This window comes from Anomaloglossus baeobatrachus, chromosome 2 (assembly GCF_048569485.1).
Source record: "Anomaloglossus baeobatrachus isolate aAnoBae1 chromosome 2, aAnoBae1.hap1, whole genome shotgun sequence".
Lineage (NCBI taxonomy): Eukaryota > Metazoa > Chordata > Amphibia > Anura > Aromobatidae > Anomaloglossus > Anomaloglossus baeobatrachus.
Genome location: NC_134354.1, coordinates 446,791,545 through 446,805,508, shown reverse-complemented (window position 1 = coordinate 446,805,508; position 13,964 = coordinate 446,791,545).

The following is a 13,964-nucleotide window of genomic DNA, read 5'->3' as shown; positions in this document are numbered from 1 at the left end:
AGTATGTGCATGATATAGAGCACTGAGCACATATCCCATATACACTGCTAGAGAGTGTATTCTGTGTCCTAGGCAAGGAGTATGTGCAGGATATAGAGCACTGAGCACGTATCCCATATACACTGCTATGCAGTGTATTCTCTGTGTCCTAGGCAAGGAGTATGTGCAGGATATAGAGCACTGAGCACATATCCCATATACACTGCTAGAGAGTGTATTCTGTGTCCTAGGCAAGGAGTATGTGCAGGATATAGAGCACTGAGAACATATCCCATATACACTGCTGGAGAGTGTATTCTCCGTGTCCTAGGCATGGAGTATGTGCAGGATATAGAGCACTGAGCACATATCCCATATACACTGCTATACAGTGTATTCTCTGTGTCCTAGGTATGGAGTATGTGCAGGATATAGAGCACTGAGCACATATCCCATATACACTGCTAGAGAGTGTATTCTCTGTGTCCTATGCATGGAGTATATGCAGGATATAGAGCACTGAGCACATATACCATATACACTGCTAGAGAGTGTATTCTGTGTCCTAGGCATGGAGTATGTGCAGGATATAGAGCACTGAGGACATTTCCTGTATACACTGCTAGAGAGTGTATTCTGTTTCCTAGGCATGGAGTATATGCAGGATATAGAGCACTGAGCAGATATCCCATATATACTGCTACAGAGTGTATTCTGTGTCCTAGGCATGAAGTATGTGCATGATATAGAGCACTGAGCACATATCCCATATACACTGCTAGAGAGTGTATTCTGTGTCCTAGACAAGGAGTATGTGCAGGATATAGAGCACTGAGCACATATCCCATATACACTGTGTGAGGTAGCGTGGTCGGCTGCGCAGCAGAAGAGACGGGATCCAGGCATCAAGGTTCACAGCATCCGGTTTAATAGTCAAACAAAAGTCCATAACATTACACATGGGCCTCTCCGGCAGAGAACTCAGGGAGTTGTGTTCACTCCCTCACACACTAACCTCCCACGCCCATCTTTCTGTTTCCTTTTAACCCTGTAGGGAAACAGCATTAACCCCGGAGTGGAGTTACTTTTTATCATGGAGTGAGCACAACCGGGGCGAGACGTACCGGCCGTCATAGATAACCCCGGTCACAGTCTCACAACTGCTAGAGAGTGTATTCTGTGTCCTAGGCAAGGAGTATGTGCAGGATATAGAGCACTGAGAACATATCCCATATACACTGCTGGAGAGTGTATTCTCCGTGTCCTAGGCATGGAGTATGTGCAGGATATAGAGCACTGAGCACATATCCCATTTACACTGCTAGAGAGTGTATTCCTCGTATCCTAGGCATGGAGTATATGAAGGATATAGAGCACTGAGCACATATCCCATATACACTGCTATACAGTGTATTCTCTGTGTCCTAGGCATGGAGTATATGCAGGATATAGAGCACTGAGCACATATCCCATATACACTGCTAGAGAGTGTATTCTCCGTGTCCTAGGCATGGAGTATGTGCATGATATAGAGCACTGAGCACATATCCCATATACACTGCTAGAGAGTGTATTCTGTGTCCTAGGCAAGGAGTATGTGCAGGATATAGAGCACTGAGCACGTATCCCATATACACTGCTATGCAGTGTATTCTCTGTGTCCTAGGCAAGGAGTATGTGCAGGATATAGAGCACTGAGCACATATCCCATATACACTGCTAGAGAGTGTATTCTGTGTCCTAGGCAAGGAGTATGTGCAGGATATAGAGCACTGAGAACATATCCCATATACACTGCTGGAGAGTGTATTCTCCGTGTCCTAGGCATGGAGTATGTGCAGGATATAGAGCACTGAGCACATATCCCATATACACTGCTATACAGTGTATTCTCTGTGTCCTAGGTATGGAGTATGTGCAGGATATAGAGCACTGAGCACATATCCCATATACACTGCTAGAGAGTGTATTCTCTGTGTCCTATGCATGGAGTATATGCAGGATATAGAGCACTGAGCACATATACCATATACACTGCTAGAGAGTGTATTCTGTGTCCTAGGCATGGAGTATGTGCAGGATATAGAGCACTGAGGACATTTCCTGTATACACTGCTAGAGAGTGTATTCTGTTTCCTAGGCATGGAGTATATGCAGGATATAGAGCACTGAGCAGATATCCCATATATACTGCTACAGAGTGTATTCTGTGTCCTAGGCATGAAGTATGTGCATGATATAGAGCACTGAGCACATATCCCATATACACTGCTAGAGAGTGTATTCTGTGTCCTAGACAAGGAGTATGTGCAGGATATAGAGCACTGAGCACATATCCCATATACACTGTGTGAGGTAGCGTGGTCGGCTGCGCAGCAGAAGAGACGGGATCCAGGCATCAAGGTTCACAGCATCCGGTTTAATAGTCAAACAAAAGTCCATAACATTACACATGGGCCTCTCCGGCAGAGAACTCAGGGAGTTGTGTTCACTCCCTCACACACTAACCTCCCACGCCCATCTTTCTGTTTCCTTTTAACCCTGTAGGGAAACAGCATTAACCCCGGAGTGGAGTTACTTTTTATCATGGAGTGAGCACAACCGGGGCGAGACGTACCGGCCGTCATAGATAACCCCGGTCACAGTCTCACAACTGCTAGAGAGTGTATTCTGTGTCCTAGGCAAGGAGTATGTGCAGGATATAGAGCACTGAGAACATATCCCATATACACTGCTGGAGAGTGTATTCTCCGTGTCCTAGGCATGGAGTATGTGCAGGATATAGAGCACTGAGAACATATCCCATATACACTGCTGGAGAGTGTATTCTCCGTGTCCTAGGCATGGAGTATGTGCAGGATATAGAGCACTGAGAACATATCCCATATACACTGCTGGAGAGTGTATTCTCCGTGTCCTAGGCATGGAGTATGTGCAGGATATAGAGCACTGAGCACATATCCCATTTACACTGCTAGAGAGTGTATTCCTCGTATCCTAGGCATGGAGTATATGAAGGATATAGAGCACTGAGCACATATCCCATATACACTGCTATACAGTGTATTCTCTGTGTCCTAGGCATGGAGTATATGCAGGATATAGAGCACTGAGCACATATCCCATATACACTGCTAGAGAGTGTATTCTCCGTGTCCTAGGCATGGAGTATGTGCAGGATATAGAGCACTGAGCACATATCCCATATACACTGCTATACAGTGTATTCTCTGTGTCCTAGGCATGGAGTATGTGCAGGATATAGAGCACTGAGCACATATCCCATATACGCTGCTAGAGAGTGTATTCTCCGTGTCCTAGGCATGGAGTATGTGCAGGATATAGAGCACTGAGCACATATCCCATATACACTGCTGGAGAGTGTATTCTCCGTGTCCTAGGCATGGAGTATGTGCAGGATATAGAGCACTGAGCACATGTCCCATATACACTGCTAGAGAGTGTATTCTCCGTGTCCTAGGCATGGAGTATATGCAGGATATAGAGCACTGAGCACATATTCCATATACACTGCTATACAGTGTATTCTCTGTGTCCTAGGCATGGAGTATGTGCAGGATATAGAGCACTGAGCACATATCCCATATACACTGCTAGAGAGTGTATTCTCCGTGTCCTAGGCATGGAGTATGTGCAGGATATAGAGCACTGAGCACATATCCCATATACACTGCTATACAGTGTATTCTCTGTGTCCTAGGCATGGAGTATGTACAGGATATAGAGCACTGAGCACATATCCCATATACACTGCTAGAGAGTGTATTCTGTGTCCTAGGCATGAAGTATATGCAGGATATAGAGCACTGAGGACATTTCCTATATACACTGCTGGAGAGTGTATTCTGTGTCCTAGGCATGGAGTTTATGCAGGATATAGAGCACTGAGCACATATCCCATATACACTGCTATGCAGTGTATTCTCTGTGTCCTAGGCAAGGAGCATGTGCAGGATATAGAGCACTGAGCACATATCCCATATGCACTGCTAGAGAGTGCATTCTCAGTGTCCTAGGCATGGAGTATGTGCAGGATATAGAGCACTGAGCACATATCCCATATACACTGCTATACAGTGTATTCTCTGTATCCTAGGCATGGAGTATGTGCAGGATATAGAGCACTGAGCACATATCTTATATACACTGCTACAGAGTGTATTCTCCGTGTCCTAGGCATGGAGTATGTGCAGGATATAGAGCACTGAGCACATATCCCATATACACTGCTAGAGAGTGTATTCTCCGTGTCCTAGGCATGGAGTATATGCAGGATATAGAGCACTGAGCACATATCCCATATACACTGCTATACAGTGTATTCTCTGTGTGCTAGGCATGGAGTATGTGCAGGATATAGAGCACTGAGCACATATCCCATATACACTGCTAGAGAGTGTATTCTCCGTGTCCTAGGCATGGAGTATGTGCAGGATATAGAGCACTGAGCACATATCCCATATACACTGCTAGAGAGTGTATTCTGTGTCCTAGGCAAGGAGTATGTGCAGGATATGGAGCACTGTGAACATATTCCATATACACTGCTGGAGAGTGTATTCTCTGTGTCCTAGGCATGGAGTATATGCAGGATATAGAGCACTGAGCACATATCCCATATACACTGCTAGAGAGTATATTCAGTGTCATAGGCATGGAGTATGTGCAGGATATAGAGCAATAAGCACATATCCCATATACACTGCTAGAGAGTGTATTCTGTGTCCTAGGCATGGAGTATGTGCAGGATATAGAGCACTGAGGACATTTCCTATATACACTGCTGGAGAGTGTATTCTGTGTCCTAGGCATGGAGTTTATGCAGGATATAGAGCACTGAGCACATATCCCATATACACTGCTAGAGAGTGTATTCTCCGTGTCCTAGGCATGGAGTATGTGCAGGATATAGAGCACTGAGCACATATCCCATATACACTGCTATACAGTGTATTCTCTGTGTCCTAGGCATGGAGTATGTGCAGGATATAGAGCACTGAGCACATATCCCATATACACTGCTAGAGAGTGTATTCTCCGTGTCCTAGGCATGGAGTATATGCAGGATATAGAGCACTGAGCACATATACCATATACACTGCTAGAGCGTGTATTCTCTGTGTGCTATGCATGGAGTATATGCAGGATATAGAGCACTGAGCACATATACCATATACACTGCTAGAGCGTGTATTCTCTGTGTCCTATGCATGGAGTATATGCAGGATATAGAGCACTGAGCACATATACCATATACACTGCTAGAGAGTATATTCTGTGTCCTAGGCATGGAGTATGTGCAGGATATAGAGCACTGAGTACATTTCCTATATACACTGCTGGAGAGTATATTCTGTGTCCTAGGCATGGAGTTTATGCAGGATATAGAGCACTGAGCACATATCCCATATACACTGCTAGAGAGTGTATTCTGTGTCCTAGGCAAGGAGTATGTGCAGGATATAGAGCACTGAGAACATATTCCATATACACTGCTGCAGAGTGTATTCTCTGTGTCCTAGGCATGGAGTATATGCAGGATATAGAGCACTGAGCAAATATCCCATATACACTGCTGGAGAGTATATTCTGTGTCCTAGGCATGGAGTTTATGCAGGATATAGAGCACTGAGCACATATCCCATATACACTGCTAGAGAGTGTATTCTCAGTGTCCTAGGCATGGAGTATATGCAAGATATAGAGCACTGAGCACATATCCCATATACACTGCTAGAGCGTGTATTCTCTGTGTCCTAGGCATGAAGTATGTGCAGGATATAGAGCACTGAGCACATATCCCATATGCACTGCTAGAGAGTGTATTCTCAGTGTCCTAGGCATGGAGTATGTGCAGGATGTAGAGCACTGAGCACATATCCCATATACACTGCTATACAGTGTATTCTCTGTGTGCTAGGCATGGAGTATATGCAGGATATAGAGCACTGAGCACATATCCCATATACACTGCTAGAGCGTGTATTCTCTGTGTCCTATGCATGGAGTATATGCAGGATATAGAGCACTGAGCACATATACCATATACACTGCTATACAGTGTATTCTCTGTGTCCTAGGCATGGAGTATGTGCAGGATATAGAGCACTGAGCACATATCCCATATACACTGCTAGAGAGTGTATTCTCCGTGTCCTAGGCATGGAGTATGTGCAGGATATAGAGCACTGAGCACATATCCCATATACACTGCTAGAGAGTGTATTTTCCGTGTCCTAGGCATGAAGTATGTGCAGGATATAGAGCACTGAGGACATTTCCTATATACACTGCTGGAGAGTGTATTCTGTGTCCTAGGCATAGAATTTATGCAGGATATAGAGCACTGAGCACATATCCCATATACACTGTTATGCAGTGTATTCTCTGTGTCCTAGGCATAGAATTTATGCAGGATATAGAGCACTGAGCACATATCCCATATGCACTGCTAGAGAGTGTATTCTCAGTGTCCTAGGCATGGAGTATGTGCAGGATGTAGAGCACTGAGCACATATCCCATATACACTGCTATACAGTGTATTCTCTGTGATAGGCATGGAGTATATGCAGGATATAGAGCACTGAGCACATATCCCATATGCACTGCTAGAGAGTGTATTCTCAGTGTCCTAGGCATGGAGTATGTGCAGGATGTAGAGCACATATCCCATATACACTGCTATACAGTGTATTCTCTGTGTCCTATGCATGGAGTATATGCAGGATATAGAGCACTGAGCACATATACCATATACACTGCTAGAGAGTATATTCTGTGTCCTAGGCATGGAGTATGTGCAGGATATAGAGCACTGAGTACATTTCCTATATACACTGCTGGAGAGTGTATTCTGTGTCCTAGGCATGGAGTTTATGCAGGATATAGAGCACTGAGCACATATCCCATATACACTGCTAGAGAGTGTATTCTGTGTCCTAGGCAAGGAGTATGTGCAGGATATAGAGCACTGAGAACATATTCCATATACACTGCTGGAGAGTGTATTCTCTGTGTCCTAGTCATGGAGTATATGGGATATGTGCTTATTGCTCTATATCCTGCACATACTCCATGCCTATGACACAGAATATACTCTCTAGCAGTGTATATGGGATATGTGCTCAGTGCTCTATATCCTGCATATACTCCATGACTAGGACACAGAGAATACACTCTCCAGCAGTGTATATGGAATATGTTCTCAGTGCTCTATATCCTGCACATACTCCTTGCCTAGGACACAGAATACACTCTCTAGCAGTGTATATGGGATATGTGCCTAGAGAGTGTTTTCTCTGTGTCCTAGGCAAGGAGTATGTGCAGGATATAGAGCACTGAGCACATATCCCATATACACTGCTAGAGAGTATATTCTGTGTCATAGGCATGAAGTATGTGCAGGATATAGAGCAATAAGCACATATCCCATATACACTGCTAGAGAGTGTATTCTGTGTCCTAGGCATGGAGTATATGCAGGATATAGAGCACTGAGCACATATCCCATATACACTGCTAGAGAGTATATTCTGTGTCATAGGCATGGAGTATGTGCAGAATATAGAGCAATAAGCACATATCCCATATACACTGCTAGAGAGTGTATTCTGTGTTTTAGGCATGGAGTATGTGCAGGATATAGAGCACTGAGGACATTTCCTATATACACTGCTATACAGTGTATTCTCTGTGTCCTAGGCATGGAGTATGTGCAGGATATAGAGCACTGAGCACATATCCCATATACACTGCTAGAGAGTGTATTCTCCGTGTCCTAGGCATGGAGTATATGCAGGATATAGAGCACTGAGCACATATACCATATACACTGCTAGAGAGTGTATTCTGTGTCCTAGGCATGGAGTATGTGCAGGATATAGAGCACTGAGTACATTTCCTATATACACTGCTGGAGAGTATATTCTGTGTCCTAGGCATGGAGTTTATGCAGGATATAGAGCACTGAGCACATATCCCATATACACTGCTAGAGAGTGTATTCTGTGTCCTAGGCAAGGAGTATGTGCAGGATATAGAGCACTGAGAACATATTCCATATACACTGCTGCAGAGTGTATTCTCTGTGTCCTAGGCATGGAGTATATGCAGGATATAGAGCACTGAGCAAATATCCCATATACACTGCTGGAGAGTATATTCTGTGTCCTAGGCATGGAGTTTATGCAGGATATAGAGCACTGAGCACATATCCCATATACACTGCTAGAGAGTGTATTCTCAGTGTCCTAGGCATGGAGTATATGCAAGATATAGAGCACTGAGCACATATCCCATATACACTGCTAGAGCGTGTATTCTCTGTGTCCTAGGCATGAAGTATGTGCAGGATATAGAGCACTGAGCACATATCCCATATGCACTGCTAGAGAGTGTATTCTCAGTGTCCTAGGCATGGAGTATGTGCAGGATGTAGAGCACTGAGCACATATCCCATATACACTGCTATACAGTGTATTCTCTGTGTGCTAGGCATGGAGTATATGCAGGATATAGAGCACTGAGCACATATCCCATATACACTGCTAGAGCGTGTATTCTCTGTGTCCTATGCATGGAGTATATGCAGGATATAGAGCACTGAGCACATATACCATATACACTGCTATACAGTGTATTCTCTGTGTCCTAGGCATGGAGTATGTGCAGGATATAGAGCACTGAGCACATATCCCATATACACTGCTAGAGAGTGTATTCTCCGTGTCCTAGGCATGGAGTATGTGCAGGATATAGAGCACTGAGCACATATCCCATATACACTGCTAGAGAGTGTATTTTCCGTGTCCTAGGCATGAAGTATGTGCAGGATATAGAGCACTGAGGACATTTCCTATATACACTGCTGGAGAGTGTATTCTGTGTCCTAGGCATAGAATTTATGCAGGATATAGAGCACTGAGCACATATCCCATATACACTGTTATGCAGTGTATTCTCTGTGTCCTAGGCATAGAATTTATGCAGGATATAGAGCACTGAGCACATATCCCATATGCACTGCTAGAGAGTGTATTCTCAGTGTCCTAGGCATGGAGTATGTGCAGGATGTAGAGCACTGAGCACATATCCCATATACACTGCTATACAGTGTATTCTCTGTGATAGGCATGGAGTATATGCAGGATATAGAGCACTGAGCACATATCCCATATGCACTGCTAGAGAGTGTATTCTCAGTGTCCTAGGCATGGAGTATGTGCAGGATGTAGAGCACATATCCCATATACACTGCTATACAGTGTATTCTCTGTGTCCTATGCATGGAGTATATGCAGGATATAGAGCACTGAGCACATATACCATATACACTGCTAGAGAGTATATTCTGTGTCCTAGGCATGGAGTATGTGCAGGATATAGAGCACTGAGTACATTTCCTATATACACTGCTGGAGAGTGTATTCTGTGTCCTAGGCATGGAGTTTATGCAGGATATAGAGCACTGAGCACATATCCCATATACACTGCTAGAGAGTGTATTCTGTGTCCTAGGCAAGGAGTATGTGCAGGATATAGAGCACTGAGAACATATTCCATATACACTGCTGGAGAGTGTATTCTCTGTGTCCTAGTCATGGAGTATATGGGATATGTGCTTATTGCTCTATATCCTGCACATACTCCATGCCTATGACACAGAATATACTCTCTAGCAGTGTATATGGGATATGTGCTCAGTGCTCTATATCCTGCATATACTCCATGACTAGGACACAGAGAATACACTCTCCAGCAGTGTATATGGAATATGTTCTCAGTGCTCTATATCCTGCACATACTCCTTGCCTAGGACACAGAATACACTCTCTAGCAGTGTATATGGGATATGTGCCTAGAGAGTGTTTTCTCTGTGTCCTAGGCAAGGAGTATGTGCAGGATATAGAGCACTGAGCACATATCCCATATACACTGCTAGAGAGTATATTCTGTGTCATAGGCATGAAGTATGTGCAGGATATAGAGCAATAAGCACATATCCCATATACACTGCTAGAGAGTGTATTCTGTGTCCTAGGCATGGAGTATATGCAGGATATAGAGCACTGAGCACATATCCCATATACACTGCTAGAGAGTATATTCTGTGTCATAGGCATGGAGTATGTGCAGAATATAGAGCAATAAGCACATATCCCATATACACTGCTAGAGAGTGTATTCTGTGTTTTAGGCATGGAGTATGTGCAGGATATAGAGCACTGAGGACATTTCCTATATACACTGCTATACAGTGTATTCTCTGTGTCCTAGGCATGGAGTATGTGCAGGATATAGAGCACTGAGCACATATCCCATATACACTGCTAGAGAGTGTATTCTCCGTGTCCTAGGCATGGAGTATATGCAGGATATAGAGCACTGAGCACATATACCATATACACTGCTAGAGAGTGTATTCTGTGTCCTAGGCAAGGAGTATGTGCAGGATATAGAGAACTGAGCACATATCCCATATACACTGCTATGCAGTGTATTCTCTGTGTCCTAGGCAAAGAGTATGTGCAGGATATAGAGCACTGAGCACATATCCCATATACACTGCTGGAGAGTATATTCTGTGTCATAGGCATGGAGTATGTGCAGGATATAGAGCAATAAGCACATATCCCATATACACTGCTAGAGAGTGTATTCTCCGTGTCCTAGGCATGGAGTATATGCAGGATATAGAGCACTGAGCACATATCCCATATACACTGCTATACAGTGTATTCTCTGTGTCCTAGGCAAGGAGTATGTGCAGGATATAGAGCACTGAGCACATATCCCATATACACTGCTAGAGAGTGTATTCTCCGTGTCCTAGGCATGGAGTATATGCAGGATATAGAGCACTGAGCACATATCCCATATACACTGCTGGAAAGTATATTCTCCGTGTCCTAGGTATGGAGTATGGGCAGGATATAGAGCTCTGAGCACATATCCCATATACACTGCTAGAGAGTGTATTCTCCGTGTCCTAGGCATGGAGTATATGCAGGATATAGAGCACTGAGCACATATCCCATATACACTGCTATACAGTGTATTCTCTGTGTCCTAGGCAAGGAGTATGTGCAGGATATAGAGCACTGAGCACATATCCCATATGCACTGCTAGAGAGTGTATTCTCAGTGTCCTAGGCATGGAGTATGTGCAGGATATAGAGCTCTGAGCACATATCCCATATACACTGCTATACAGTGTATTCTCTGTGTGCTAGGCATGGAGTATATGCAGGATATAGAGCACTGAGCACATATCCCATATACACTGCTATACAGTGTATTCTCTGTATCCTAGGCATGGAGTATGTGCAGGATATAGAGCACTGAGCACATATCCCATATACACTGCTAGAGAGTGTATGCTCTGTGTCCTAGGCATGGAGTATGTGCAGGATATAGAGCACTGAGCACATATCTTATATACACTGCTAGAGAGTGTATTCTCCGTGTCCTAGGCATGGAGTATGTGCAGGATATAGAGCGCTGAGCACATATCCCATATACACTGCTAGAGAGTGTATTGTCCGTGTCCTAGGCATGGAGTATATGCAGGATATAGAGCACTGAGCACATATCCCATATACACTGCTAGAGAGTGTATTCTCCGTGTCCTAGGCATGGGGTATGTGCAGGATATAGCGCACTGAGGACATTTCCTATATACACTGCTGGAGAGTGTATTCTGTGTCCTAGGCATAGAGTTTATGCAGGCTATAGAGCACTGAGCACATATCCCATATACACTGCTATACAATGTATTCTCTGTGTCCTAGGCAAGGAGTATGTGCAGGATATAGAGCACTGAGCACATATCCCATATGCACTGCTAGAGAGTGTATTCTCAGTGTCCTAGGCATGGAGTATGTGCAGGATGTAGAGCACTGAGCACATATCCCATATACACTGCTATACAGTGTATTCTCTGTGTGCTAGGCATGGAGTATATGCAGGATATAGAGCACTGAGCACATATCCCATATACACTGCTAGAGCGTGTATTCTCTGTGTCCTATGCATGGAGTATATGCAGGATATAGAGCACTGAGCACATATACCATATACACTGCTAGAGAGTATATTCTGTGTCCTAGGCATGGAGTATGTGCAGGATATAGAGCACTGAGTACATTTCCTATATACACTGCTGGATAGTGTATTCTGTGTCCTAGGCATGGAGTATATGCAGGATATAGAGCACTGAGAACGTATTCCATATACACTGCTGGAGAGTGTATTCTCTGTGTCCTAGTCATGGAGTATATGCAGGATATAGAGCACTGAGCACATATCCCATATACACTGCTATACAGTGTATTCTCTGTGTGCTAGGCATCGAGTATATGCAGGATATAGAGCACTGAGCACATATCCCATATACACTGCTATACAGTGTATTCTCTGTATCCTAGGCATGGAGTATGTGCAGGATATAGAGCACTGAGCACATATCCCATATACACTGCTAGAGAGTGTATTCTCCGTGTCCTAGGCATGGAGTATGTGCAGGATATAGAGCACTGAGCACATATCCCATATACACTGCTATACAGTGTATTCTCTGTGTCCTAGGCATGGAGTATGTGCAGGATATAGAGCACTGAGCACATATCTTATATACACTGCTAGAGAGTGTATTCTCCGTGTCCTAGGTATGGAGTATATGCAGGATATAGAGCACTGAGCACATATCCCATATACACTGCTAGAGAGTGTATTCTCCGTGTCCTAGGCATGGGGTATGTGCAGGATATAGAGCACTGAGGACATTTCCTATATACACTGCTGGAGAGTGTATTCTGTGTCCTAGGCATAGAGTTTATGCAGGCTATAGAGCACTGAGCACATATCCCATATACACTGCTATACAATGTATTCTCTGTGTCCTAGGCAAGGAGTATGTGCAGGATATAGAGCACTGAGCACATATCCCATATGCACTGCTGGAGAGTGTATTCTCCGTGTCCTAGGCATGGAGTATGTGCAGGATATAGAGCACTGAGCACATATCCCAAATACACTGCTAGAGAGTGCATTCTCCGTGTCCTAGGCATGGATTATGTGCAGGATATAGAGCACTGAGCACATATCCCATATACACTGCTAGAGAGTGTATTCTCCGTGTCCTAAGCATGGAGTATGTGCAGGATATAGAGCACTGAGCACATATCCCATATACACTGCTAGAGAGTGTATTCTCCGTGTCCTAGGCATGGAGTATATGCAGGATATAGAGCACTGAGCACATATACCATATACACTGCTAGAGCGTGTATTCTCTGTGTCCTATGCATGGAGTATATGCAGGATATAGAGCACTGAGCACATATACCATATACACTGCTAGAGAGTGTATTCTGTGTCCTAGGCAAGGAGTATGTGCAGGATATAGAGCACTGAGAACATATTCCATATACACTGCTGGAGAGTGTATTCTCTGTGTCCTAGGCATGGCGTATATGCAGGATATAGAGCACTGAGCAAATATCCCATATACACTGCTAGAGAGTATATTCTGTGTCATAGGCATGGAGTATGTGCAGGATATAGAGCAATAAGCACATATCCCATATACACTGCTATGCAGTGTATTCTCTGTGTCCAAGGCATGGAGTATGTGCAGGATATAGAGCACTGAGCACATATCCCATATACACTGCTAGAGAGTGTATTCTGTGTCCTAGGCAAGGAGTATGTACAGGATATAGAGCACTGAGCACATATCCCATATACACTGATATGCAGTGTATTCTCTGTGTCCTAGGCAAAGAGTATGTGCAGGATATAGAGCACTGAGCACATATCCCATATACACTGCTGGAGAGTGTATTCTCCGTGTCCTAGGCATGGAGTATGTGCAGGATATAGAGCACTGAGCACATATCCCATATACACTGCTAGAGAGTGTATTCTCCGTGTCCTAGGCATGGAGTATATGCACGATATAGAG